This window comes from Ursus americanus, chromosome 14 (genome assembly GCF_024610735.1).
Source record: "Ursus americanus isolate L20-20 chromosome 14, mUrsAme1.1.p, whole genome shotgun sequence".
NCBI classification, from domain to species: domain Eukaryota; kingdom Metazoa; phylum Chordata; class Mammalia; order Carnivora; family Ursidae; genus Ursus; species Ursus americanus.
Window position 1 is genome coordinate 63246434 of NC_142140.1, and position 12281 is coordinate 63258714.

A 12281-nucleotide genomic window follows, 5' to 3' on the forward strand; every position below is an offset into this window, starting at 1 on the left:
TAGCGGGTAGAGGGGCGTGATCCGGAGAGGGAGAGCACTTATGAGCGAGTCGGTTTATTCGTAGTGAACAACCCAAGAGCAAATAGGCCCAAGGTAAGAGGCAGGTTGCCTGGGGTGTGGCCATATGGCTTGCACGGGGCAGCAGTCCCACCTTCTGTGTCCACATCAGGTGACTGAGAAGTCCGAGAGCCCTGTGCCTTGTACCGCCAGCACCACCTCCACCTCCACGTCCCCCGCCATCTCCATCACACCTCCACCTCCACCACCACTGCTCTCAACTCCACCAGCTCTGCCACCACCTCCACCACCATCTTCAGCTCCACCATCACTACCACCTCCACTACCATCACCTCTACTCCCTGGTTGCTGCCACTCTCCACCCAAGCCTCCCATGCTCTCCATCCTGTAACCGCAGGAATAGAACATGACAAGAAGGAAAACCTTAGAGTCTGGCCCTAAGTTCAAGGGACAGACCGCACCTTTGGGTTATAAACTGAGTCTCATGGACACGTGCAGCCCCTGCCTGACATCCTGCACAGAAAGGCTGGCCTCCCAAGGCCACATACGAAAGACGGCCCGTGTTCGCAGCTGTGTAATTTTCTCAATCTGCATCCTGCTAGTAGAATTTTGGGGTCCAAAGGCTTCTCTTTTCTTTTCGCATTGTCTCTATCATTTGCCGACCATGCTGGTGGTGTCCCTGCCAACCTTATTCTATGAAACACTCTGTGGCCTCTTGAAACTCTTATTAAGATTCACTCCATTAGACAAACATGGCTTCCAGGCAAAGATTAAGTAAAAAATGTGAGAGCTGCATAGCTGGTTAGTTTCAGCTCAGCATCCTTCCTGAATTGCCGTCAAAGCGTCGGTGGGGACCACACTTGTCCCCCTCCTAGGAGACTCACCCATAGATGACTGTTTGCTGGAGGCCTACGTTTCTAGCCATGTGGACCAAAGGACTGCTTAAGAGTCCTCATGACATAGCAACTGGAATTTTCAAGAGCAAGAAACCTACAAGAAAGAGAAACAGAAAGAGAAAGCTACAATCTTTAACGATCTAGTGTCAAAAGTCATACACCGTCACTTCCACTGTATTCTCTTTGTTAGAAGAGAGTCACTAAGTCCAGCCCACACTCAAGAAGAGGGGAATTAAGCCCTTCTTGAAGGGGGAGTATTACAAATTTGTAGACATAATACCATTAAACTTTTAACAGGACAGCATGATTGAAAACGGCAGGGCACAAGGCACTATTTCAGCCCACGTACATTACGAGTTATTTGCTGGCCCGCCTAGTTGGCTTAGGGCAGCCCCCAGACCTGAAGTTCTTCCAATTCCTGCCAAGTTCTCCTTTGACCTCTCCAGTTCCTGGGCCAAGTTCGTGTTCAACTCCATGATGATAGGCAGGGCCCTCCCATTGTCCAAGTTGGAGGCTTGGAGGCAGTAGGAGACCAACATAGGTATCGGCCCATCCTCGGGAGTTCTGTCTCAGCCTTGTAGGTTGGGTTCTAGTTTAATTTTTGCACTCCCTTTCACATCTTCCCTTCCCGACTGCCTGCTCTAACTTCAGGTTCCAGAATTAGGCACAGAAACATCAGCCTTGGGGCACCTGGGTCGCTCAGCCATTAAGCGTCTGCCTTCGGCTCAGGGCGTGATCCCAGGGTGCTGGGATCGAGCCCCGCACTGGGCTCCCTGCTCTGCTGGGAGCCTGCTTCTTCCTCTCCCACTCCCCCTGCTGTGTTCCCTCTCTCGCTGGCTGTCTCTCTCTCTCTGTCAAATAAATAAATAAAATCTTAAAAAAAAAAGAAGAAGAAGAAGCATCAGCCTTACATAGAGTATTTAACTGGCTCCCCACTTGCAAAAAAATAAATCCCTTTGCTGGGCTACTTCTTCGGTTGAACTTTGACTGATATACGAGTAACACAATCTGGGCTGCTATTCAGTCCATCCTCTGAATTTTCATTTCAGTTATTGTATTTCTCAGTTCTAAAATTTCCATTTAGTCATTCTATATATCTATTCTATATATCCGTATATTTAGACTAATTTCCATTTAGTCATTCTATATATCTATTCTATATATCCATATATTTAGACTAATTTCCATTTAGTCATTCTATATATCTTCTGTTTCTTTGCGGAGACCTTTTATTTTTTCATGGGTTTTAAGCATGTTCGTAGTTGCTCGCCGAAGCATTTTTGTGACGCTCCTTAAGATCCTTGTTGGAAAATCCCAACGTCTGTGTCATCTCAGAGCTGTCATCCGCTGGGGATCTTTTCTTATGCAGCTTGGGATTTTCTGGGTTCTTGGTACGATACATGATTTTGTATTGTATCCCGGACATTCTGGTATTACATCATAAGACTCTGGATGTTATTGACTCCTTCTGTTTTCGTAGGCCCTCTCTGACACTGTGCCATGGAGGAAGGGAGCGGTTCCTTGCTACAGCCAGGTGGGAGTAAAGGTCCAGGTTCTCCACTCAGTCTCTTCTGACAGAGGAGGAGAAGAACCACCTCATTACCAGGGGATGCGGTAGAAGTCCAGGATTCCCGTGTGGTCAACACTCTAACTGTCTGTATGTGGAATTACCACCTGGTTGGAATAGAAGTCTCGGTTGCCCACTAGGTCTCGTGTGCTACCACCGGCTGGAGGTGGGAGAGGCGGGGCTGGTCGGAGAGCCTGTTAAGGGTGGGAGCCCGGGCTTCCCAACTCGGCTTCTGCTGAAAAGGATGGCAGAGGGGCCATGGTTTTCTCCATGGTGTTTGGCTGGAATAAGGCAGGCTTTTCTTTTCTTTTCTTTTTTTTTTTAAAGATTTTATTTATTTATTCGGCAGAGATAGAGACAGCCAGCGAGAGAGGGAACACAAGCAGGGGGAGTGGGAGAGGAAGAAGCAGGCTCCTAGCGGAGGAGCCTGATGTGGGGCTCGATCCTAGAACACCAGGATCACGCCCTGAGCCGAAGGCAGACGCTTAACCGCTGTGCCACCCAGGCGCCCCAGGGCAGGCATTTCCTACAATGCTTTCCGTCTTGCTAGGTTGCCTCTTTCCTGGTCCTTTGGCTAAAGAGAGCAGACCTTCTCTCTCTCTGTTTTGGTTTGCTCCCATTGGCATTTCCAAGTTGCTGGCTTGGCCACCACCCAGCCTGTGATACTCTGAGGCAAAAAGAAAAGCTGGCAAGCTCACTGCAGTGGCGTTCTTACGATCCAAGATCCCTAGCCAGACTTTCTCCACCTTTCAGAGCCTTCTTGTGTTTGTTTTACATTCAACGACCAGGGTTTCAGTTGTGTAAGAAATCTGTCTGTTCCATCCTGGTCTGGGCCAGAAGTTCTGCTATTTCCCCCCCCTTTCTACTACTTGCTTTTTGTTGCCTCTTAAAATAGAAGCTTCGATTATTGATTTTACATCTTTTTAAAAAATTTGAGTTTAAAAAAATATATAAATTTCTTATAAGAACGAATCAATAAATTCTCTTGAAGCACTGCTTTCCCTGCATCCCACAAATTTTGATATATTGTGTTCATATTATTCACTACGAAATATTTTCTAATTTCCCTTGTGATTTTTCCCCCCTTTGACCCATGGGTTATTTAGAAGTGTGTTGTTTGATTTTCAAACACTGGGGGATTTTCTCGATGTCTTAGTATTGATTTTTGATTTAATACCATCATGGTCAAATAATATACTTTGTATGGTAATAATCTTTTTTGCTTTATGGCCCAGCATATGGTCTATTTTGACGAATGTTCATGTGCCCTTAGGAAGAACACGTATTTTGCAATTGCTGGATACGGTGTTGTTTAAGTGTCAATTAAGCCAAGTTGGTCCATGGTGTTGTTTAAATCGATATCTGTACTGATTTTTTGGGGGAGGCCTTCTGTTCTACCAACTTTTGAGAAGGGTGTTAAAAATCTCTAGATTTATTATAATTTCTTAATTTACTATTATTGTAGATTTATTTGCTTCTCCCTTCGGTTCTGTCAATTTTTGCCTTAAGCATTCTGAAGCTCTGTTGTTATGCATATAAAGAATTTTTTAAAATTTAAATTCAATTTAGTTCAATATACTGTATTATTCGTTTCAGGGGTAGAATTTAGTGTGTATATACACATTTAAAAAAAAGATTTTATTTATTTGAGGGAGAGGGAGAGAGAAAGGGAGGGAGAGAGAGCAAGCAGGGGGAAGGGCAGAAGGGGAGGGAGAGGGACAAGCAGACTCTAAACTGAGCACTGAGCCTGACCGGGGCTCACGACCCTGAGATCATGACCTGAGCCAAAATCAAGAGCCAGACGTTTAACTGACTGAGCCACCCAGGTGCCACAAGAATTCCATTTTTTAAAAAATATTTTATTTGCCAGAGAAAGAGAAGGAGAGAGCATGAGCAGGGGGCAGGGAGAGGGAGAAGCAGGCTCCCTGCTGAGCAGGGAGCCCTGACTTAGGATTTGATCCTAGAACCCTGAGATCATGACCTAAGTCAAATGCAGATGCTTAACCAACTGAGCCACCCAGGCACCCTGAAAATTTCATTTTTCTTTCTTTTTTTTTAAAAGATTTTATTTATTTATTCGACAGAGATAGAGACAGCCAGTGAGAGAGGGAACACAAGCAGGGGGAGTGGGAGAGGAAGAAGCAGGCTCATAGCAGAGGAGCCTGATGTGGGGCTCGATCCCAGAACACCGGGATCACGCCCTGAGCTGAAGGCAGACGCTTAACCGCTGTGCCACCCAGGCGCCCCCATGAAAATTTCATTTTTCTAAAGGCCGAATAGGATTCCATTGTATGAGTATATCTCATTTTGTTTATCTGTTCATCCAGAAAACGATAGGAAAACTGCAGAGAATTCTTTAAGACGTTAGATCAAAGATACAAAGAATGTAAATCCTAACCTATATTGAGGAAAAAGGGCCCCAAAGTCAAATGTATACATATGGGGTAAACGGATCCTGGGATCAAGTCCTGCATCGGGCTCCCTGCTCTGTGGGGAGTCGGCTTCCCCCACTCCCTCTGCTCCCCACCCCCCCCCCCCCCGGCTCATGCTTTCTTCTCTCCCTCAATATCTCTCAAACAAATGAATAAATAATCTTTAAAAATAAATAAATAAATGGAGGGCGCCTGGGTGGCTCAGTTGGTTAAGCATCTGCCTTCAGCTCAGGTCATGTTGTCAGGGTCCTGGGATCGAGTCCCACATCGGACTCCCTGCTCAGTGGGGAGCCTGCTTCTCCCCTTCACTCTCCCTCTGTGCTCTTCTTCTTTCTCGCTCTCAAATAAATAAATAAAATCTTTAAAAAAAATAAATGGACTCACTGCTTAGGATACTGGTTTTCATAGCACTTGAGTAAATAAACTTTTATAATGAAAAAAGCCCACCCACCAAGGGCTACTTGTTAAGCTTGTAGCCTCTGGCTATAGGATTAGCAGGCCTATGGTGAAACAGAGAAATACAAACAGCGTGAATACAAACCAAGAGCGTCCAGAGAATGTGAAAAGAAGCCACGGACTAAGAAAAAAATATTTGCAAAAAACATATTGATAAAGGACTGTTATCCAAAATACACGCATAACTCTTAAAAATCAACGAGAGAAGAGCAATCTAATTTAAAAATAGGCAAACAGTCTGAATATAGACACTTCACCAAAGATGACACACGGACGGCATATAGGCGTAGGAGAGGACTCTTGAGATCACAGGACATTAGGGGATTGCAAATCAAAACAAGGGGTTACCACCGAACACCCACGACAGTGGCTAAAATCCAGTGACGTGGAGCGACGGGAAACTCTCGCTGTTGGCGGGAGCGCAAAACGGTGCCGTCACTTTGAAAGCTAGTCTGGCAGTTTCTTACAAAACGAAAACACACCCTTGCCGAACGACCCAGCCATTGGTACTCCTGGGTATTTACCCAGCGAATCGAAAATTTATACCCACACTATTATAGCGGCTTTACTCACAGTGGCCCCACGTTGGAAGCAACCGAAACGTCCTTGCACAGATGCGTGGGTAAACCGTGGTACAGCCATACGAGGGAACAGTAGTCAGCGGTAAAGAGTCGTGATCTATCAAGCCACAAAAAGACGTGGAGGAAACGTAAATGCATATCACGGAGTGAAAGACTGCAGTCTGGAAAGGCTCCGCGCTGGATCGCTCCAAGCGGCCGGCGTTCTGGGAAAGGCAAAGCGGTGGGATCAGTAAAAAGATCAGTGGTTGCCAGGCATTTGGGAGTAGGGCGGGAGGAAGGGATACGTGCAGTGCAGGGGACTTCTAGGGCAGTGAGACTATCCCGTATGACACCGTAAAGGTGGACACGTGTCATTTCACATTTGTCAAAACCCACAGGGCAGAGTATGAGAGCGAAACCTAATGCACACTATGGGCTTGGGGGATAACGGTGCATCCTGTCGGCCGACTGACTGTCCCAAGCAGAGCACGCTGGTGCCAGGTGTTGATGGGGGGGGGGGGGTTACGTGTGCGTGTCTGTGTCTGTGAGGGGGGGCTGGGGACTGTGTGTACTTTGTGCTCAGTTTCACTGTGAGTCTAGACCTGCTCTCAAATATTAAGTGCATGATTAGAAACAACAACAACAAACTGAAAAAACCCTACCAAGTGCCAAGATAGACAGAATATAGAGTTTAATTTGTTACAAATCAAGCCTTATAATTTTCTGCCTCCGCAGACCATTAGACAGAAACAGGCTAAGAGCCCCTGTTTTGCAGAAAGGAATGTCACCAAAGGAATCAGCTAATGGGGGACTACTGTTTGGGGTGAAGCTGGTCTGTGAGATGGAAACCGTAGGTACCTGGGAGAAGTCTGGCTCTGTCTATGTCACTGAGTAGGGATTTGTCAGACGCCATATTCTGCCGAATCCTTGGAATATACCTGCGTGCCGAGGGGGAAACAGCACAGGGCCTGGGGGCTTTCAGCACAGGGCCTTCTGGGGTTTGCAACACGGGGGATGGGATGCCAGGCCTGGATGACAGAGTGATTCTCGCTCTCATGGAAACCAGCCTGTGCGGGCCCAAGAGCACACTGCAGGCTACGGCCCTGTACTGCCATGCTCACAGGTCCTGAGGCCTAAGGGATGGGTCACAAAAAAGCAAAGCTGTCTGTCCTCTTCCGTGGGACCTACGCATTCTTTAAAAAAATTTTTTTTTAAAGATTTATTTATTAGAGAGGGGCGCCTTGGGGGCTCGGGCGTTAAGTGTCTGCCTTCGGCTCAGGTCATGATCCCAGGGTCCTGGGATGGAGTCCCTGCATCAGGCTCCCTGCTTGGCGGAACGCCTGCTTCTCCCTCTCACACACCCCCTGCTTGTGTTCCCTCTCTTGTTGTCTCTCTCTGTCAAATAAATAAATAAAATCTTAAAAAAAAAGATTTATCTGTTAGAGAGAGCGAGCGCACACATGTGCACGAGGGAAGGGACAGAGGGAGAGGGAGAATCTCAAGCAGACTCCCTGCTGAGTGCAGAGCCTGACACGGGGCTCGATCCCACAACCCTGTGATCACGATCTAAGCCAAAGCCAAGGGCTGGATGCTTAACTGACTGAACCACCCAGGTGCCCCTAAAAAAAATTTTTTTAGACATTTCAGACTTACAGAAAAATTGCAAGAACAGTATAGAGAATTTTTTTACATTCTTCACCCAGATTTCCCCAAATGTTAACATGACTACATTTGCTTTATTTCCCCCGACTCTCTCCACACACACACACACACACACACACACACACACACACCTTTTTTCTCTATTTTTTTACTACTATTTGAGAATAAATTACAGACATGATGCCCCTCTATCCTCAGATACTCCAATGTGTATTTCCTAAAAACTCTTACATAACCACAGTACAATTCCCAAGATCAGGAAATTAACATAGAATAAAACAACACTGTAATCTGCAGGCAATATTCAGATTTTGCCACTTGTCTCAGCGATATCCATAACAAAAGAAAGTTCTGGATCATGCACTGCAATCAGCTGTCGTGTCTTTTTAGCCTACTTTAACTGGGACAGTTCCTTAGTCTTTTTTTCATTTCCTTCGGTCTTTGTCTTTCACACCTTGGACCTTTTTGAAGAGCACAGGCCAGCTGCTTGGTAGGACGGCCCTCAATCTGGGTTTCTCTCGTTTCTTCGTAATTAGATTCACGTAACGCATTTTGGGTGGAAACGTGACGGAAACGTTGGGTCGCACAAATGCTGGGGGTGTTAATTTGATCACTGGGTTAAGGTGGTGTCTGCTAGGGTTTCCTGCTGACGATCCCGCGGAGCTTATCTCCCCTGCGAGAAATCCTCCGATACAAAGTAGGCAGAATGGAGAATGTTCATGGGGGAGCCGCAAACCCTCTTTCACCACTCAGCTTCGGTGGCCTTTGTGCGGGGCCTTCACGGAGCCCCCCGTTACAGACAGAAGGCTTTGCCGTGTCCCTGTGTCAGCATGCAGCACGCGACCACGATCGCTCGCTTGAGGGTGCCTGGTTCACAGCTGACGTCTATGGACATTGAATGAATGCATGGAAGTGAGGGGCCAGAGAAGTGGGGGTGTGAGGAGAGAAGGGAGAGGAAAAGCCAAGATCTCGGGGAGGCTCTCTTCTGGAGACAGAAAGTGTCTGCAATGGGGGGAGGCAGCTCCCGGTTCAGGCACAGGGTTCTGGGGCTGGGTTGTTACCAGTGATCTGGGTTACGAGTGGGGGGAAGATCCTAGTGGTCCCGGCCCTCAAGGCAGGTATTTCCGGGACTCCTGCCTTCCAGAAAGGCAGAAAGAGGCCCTATCCTGGGGCGCCTGGGGGGCTCAGTTGGTTAAACGTCTGCCTTCGGCTCAGGTCCTGATTCCAGGGTCCTGGGATCAAGCCCCAGCATTGGGCTCCCTGCTGAGTGCGGAGCCTGCTTCTCTCTCTCCCATCCCCCTGCTTGTGCTCCCTCTCTCACTGTTGTCAAAAGGATAAATAAAATCTTAACCAAAAAAAAAAAAAAAAAAAAAGAGAGAGAGAGAGAGAGACTGAGAGGTGATACCCTTCAGAGAACAGCACACTCACTCGGTGCTGGGGTGGAACAGAGCGGGGAGAGAAGCAAACATCTGGTCGTTGAATGACTCACCAAAGTTAGGAGGGACCCATCTGTGCAAAACGCCAAGAGGCAAGGCTCACAAGAACTCATCGCCTGCTCTGCTCGCTGCTCGATCACACTGTCCTGTCAAGGGAAGTGCCTAAAATTGAGAAGAAATCCGACGCCAAAGTTCTGGGTGCGGAGAAGCTATTCTGAGCGAGGAGCTGGCCAACAAAAAGGATGTCACAGTTCAAATCAAACAGAACACTGGATTCTACGAGGGAGACTCAGGGAAGCGAAAGGAAAATGTGAGGACTACATTTTAAACGGGGGAAAGGTAAGCTCTAATTAGATCAAAATGAAAACAATCTTTAATCAATTATAAAGAGGAAAAGTAGACATAAAGCAAGCAAGCTTCTGAAAGGCGAAGTCTCATACCAAAGCGGAAGGGCCAATTTGCTCAGGAAACTCTGATTTCCTGCCCACTTTGTTTGCTTGGAAAACACAGGACAGCAGACCATCTGGGGTAATTAATTCTGGGGTAAAAAATGTCAGAACCTGGGTAAACAAAGATTAGCGCCAAGATAAAAACAATAAAAGGAACCAGGGACTAAAAGAGAAACCACGTTGCAACAAATTCAAAGGGATAGAAAGAATTCTGGACAAAATTCAGAAGAAGATTCCAGGGACAAACCGATTGTACCATTGGTTAACTTTCTGAACAAGAGTCTTGCTCTTTCATATTTAAAAGTATCTCAGGTTTTAAATCCATTTCTGTAAAATGTCCACGAGTCAAGTGGAAAGAAGTGTAAATAACATTTAAAAACAAACTCCTCGAAACCTCCCCCTTCAAATACTCCAACCCAAAGCCACGGTACTGGGAAAGGTTAAGATAACTGGGCCGAGGTCATTAGCCCGCACGGTGACTGAACTTGGCGTTGGCAAACCGTGCTTTAGTGGTCTGTTGCTCCCGTGTCCAAAACGCATGCAACGTAACTGGGAAGCAAGCGTGTCAGCCAGGTTCTCAGCCACCTTCCCTCGCTTCTCTGAGTGCTAAGGACACGCCAGTGCTTGGCTTCACAAAACCACTGGGAACAGCATCTCAGAAATATCAGAAGACAAATGTCCCTTCTTCTCCTAGAGCTGCGGAAAAGCAGATTTCATCCCACAACACGAAGCTAGTTCTGATCAAGTGGGAGATGGAGAACATTCGCAAAAGCATCCATGTCTGGGCCTCCCATCTTTCAGCTCTCGGAAGCGGGGACAGGAGCCCTGATGGGGAGCTCTGGTGTGGGGGGGCGGTTCTGGGAGAGGCAGGACGTGCCAAAGTACAAGAGGGCAGTTTCCACGTTGCACAGAGAGCGGGAGGGGAACTCTCACATGGGCTGGTTCAGTCATCTGGTTTTGGTGGCGGGAACCAAGTCGTGGCAAGTACGTAACTCGGCAAGAGCCTGGACTGGCTGACGGCCTGGCTCTCTCCCTACTGCCCCACGTAAGATGAGTGCCACGGAAACATTCCCCGAGACCTGAGGCCACACCCAGAACCGAAGCGGCTCATCGTGGCACAAGTCAGGACCACCCCGTGTGTCGACCTGCATATCCGGTTCGGAGTCCGGTTGAAGCCATCTTCCCACGCGCGACGGGCGCCACTAGAAGCTCGTGAGCAAGAACGGTGGCTGTAAGGACTGAGCTTGGACTTAGAAAGACTGGGGTTTGAATCTTGGGCTAGATGCCCTTTCTGAGAACATCTCCTCCTCTGTAAAGGAGAGAAATGAAGTCAAGCTGCTTTGCTACTTAAACTTACTTCTTCAGCTTCAAACCGCTTTGTAGGATTGTAAGGATTAAATAACAGAATAAATCCAAAGCACCTTAGCATTGAAGGTAAGTCGGCGTTCAGTGGTGCTTACTGTTATTGGGGAAATGGAGATGGTAACAGATTTAAGAGACATTTCAGAGTTAGGGGGTCAGTTATCTATTACTACATAACACACCACCCCCCAAGCTGGCAGCTTGAACCTACAATCATGTATTTTTCACATGACTCGGTGATTTGCCCAGGGCTTACCTCTGTTGCCTAGAGTGTCATCTGGGGAAGATCAGCTGGGGGCGGGAGGGTCGCTTTCCAAGATGGCTTACTCCCATGGTTGCCAAGTTGGTTCTGGTTCTTGGTGACGAGCTGAGGGCTGGAGGGCTTTCCGAGTGAGCCTCTCCACGGGGAAAGCGTGGGCCTCCTGACAGCATGGTGGCTGGGTTCCAAGAATGAGCATTCCAGAAACAGTGAGGTGGTATTTTTGTGACTTAATCTCCAAAGACAAATATCATTACTTCTTCTGCACTCCGTTGGTCAAGGCAGGGACGCAGGTCTATCTAGGTTCAAGGAAATGACAAAACCCATCTCTTGACGGGGGTCTAGAAGGGCTTGCATTATAGATAGAGGTCGCACCCACGCTTGGAAAACATAACCTGCCGCTGGGAGGGAATGACATGATCTGCCAGTGATTGACTACGGCCAGTGAGGAAGAATGAGTTATTGAGGATGACCGAGGTTAGCGCCTTAGGTGACCCCAGGGTGCCGTTAATAGAATTCAGGAACCAAGAATTCAAACGAGGAGGCCATTAGGCTGGGGTGGGGCTAACAGCGTGGTAGCCTACGTAAGCAAACCAAAACTCAGGCCAGAGCGCTCAAATCCAGGCAAGTGAAACTTAGGGACAACCCATCACAAGTGGCCAACTAGGCTTTCCTAAATAAGGTGACTGCTTAAGCTAGAACCAACCAGATAATAGTCTTGCTTTGCTTCAGTGACTTCCCTGCGAACAGCTCACCCCAGCTCCCATCAGGCGAACACTCCTAACCACTTTGCGGTCGACGTCGCTCAATTCAAGTCATTGTCTGTGCCAACAGGCTCTTCCAAATGCTAACGTGCCTCAGTTTATCTTTTCCAGCATGTCTGGGGTGATTACTGGCCCTGAGAAGACTGTAAGTCATGTGAAGACTGGAGCTCGGGAGGGGTTGAGGGAGTTTGGCACACAAGTCTTCCAGTTGGCACAGACTAGAAAAAACGGTCGAGGATGAGGAAAAGGGGGACAATAAAACCAGGTTCTCAGAACACAGTATCTCAGTGGAGGGGGGAGAGTAGCAGCGAGGGAAGAATGAACGAGTGGCCCTAAGTAGGACAAAACCCACTAGTTTTCCATGTCACGGAAACCGAAAAGAAGATGGGATGAGAGCTGAAGTGGATTTAACATCCCGAA